This window comes from Panulirus ornatus, chromosome 1, assembly GCF_036320965.1.
Source record: "Panulirus ornatus isolate Po-2019 chromosome 1, ASM3632096v1, whole genome shotgun sequence".
Taxonomy (NCBI): Eukaryota; Metazoa; Arthropoda; class Malacostraca; order Decapoda; family Palinuridae; genus Panulirus; species Panulirus ornatus.
In genome coordinates, this window is record NC_092224.1 from 48,779,579 (window position 1) to 48,781,226 (window position 1,648).

Sequence of the window (1,648 nt, forward strand, 5' to 3'; positions counted from 1 at the left end):
AATCTTGATGCACGAGACAGGGTTATAGTGATGGGTGATTTGAATGCAAAGGTGAGTAATGTGGCAGTTGAGGGAATAATTGGTATACATGAGGTCTTCAGTGTTGTAAATGGAAACGATGAAGAGCTTGTAGATTTATGTGCTGAAAATGGACTGGTGATTTGGAATACTTGATTTGAAAAGATATATATATATATATATATATATATATATATATATATATATATATATATATATATATATATATATATATATATATATATATATATTATCCCTGGGGATAGGGGAGAAAGAATACTTCCCACGTATTCCCTGCGTGTCGTAGAAGGCGACTAAAAGGGGAGGGAGCGGGGGGCTGGAAATCCTCCCCTCTTTTTTTTTTCAATTTCCAAAAGAAGGAACAGTGAAGGGGGCCAGGTGAGGATATTCCCTCAGAGGCCCAGTCCTCTGTTCTTAACACTACCTCGCTAACGCGGGAAATGGTGAATAGTATAAAAAAAAAAAAAAATATATATATATATATATATATATATATATATATATATATATATATATATATATATATATATATATATATATATATATATATATATATATAAGTATACGTATGTAAGTAGGAGAGATGGCCAGAGAGCATTATTGAATTACGTGATAAGTGATAGGCTCGCGAAAGAGACACTTTTGGATGTTAATTTGCTGAGAGGTGCAACTGCAGGGATGTCTGATCATTATCTTGTGGAGGCGAGGATTTGTAGAGGTTTTCAGAAAAGAAGAGAGAATGTAAGTGTGAAGAGAGTGCTGAGAGTAAGTGAGCTTGGGAAGGAGACTTGTGTGAGGAAGTACCAGGAGAGACTGAGTACAGAGTGGAAAATCATGAGAACAAAGGACATAAGGGGAGTGGGGGAGGGAATGGGATGTATTTAGGGAAGCAGTGATGGTCTCCGCAAAAGATGCTTTTGCCATGAGAAGCGTGGGAGATGGCAGATTAGAAAGGGTAGCGAGTGGTGGGATGAAGAAGTAAGATTATTAGTGAAATAGAAGAGAGAGGCATTTGGACAATTTTTGCAGGGAAATAATGCATATGAATGGGAGATTTATAAGAAAGAGGCAGGTGGTCATGAGAAAGGTGGAGGGGTTAAAAAACAGGGCAAATGAGAGTTGGGGTGAGAGAGTATCATTGAATTTTAGGGAGAATAAAAAGATGTTTTGGAAGGAGGTAAATAAGTATACATATTGGAAGGGATCACAATTTTGCGCCTGATTAAGATATTACTATAAGTCCGCGGGGAAAATGAAACACGATAAGATCCCAAGTGCACTTGTGTGTAAAAATCAAGGGAGATACACGCAAATAGACAAACCTTTACATCTCAACATGTACATATACATACACACACAGACATAAACATATATACACATGTACATAATTCATACTGTCTGCCTTTATTCATTCCCATCGCCACCCCGCCACACAAGAAATAAAAATCCCCCTCCCCCCCTCATCTGTACGAGGTAGCGCTAGGAAAGGAACAACAGAGGCCACATTCGTTCACACTCATTCTCTAGCTGTCATGTAATAATGCACTGAAACCACATCTCCCTTTCCACATCCAGGCCCCAAAGAACTTTCCATGGGTACTTCAGACGC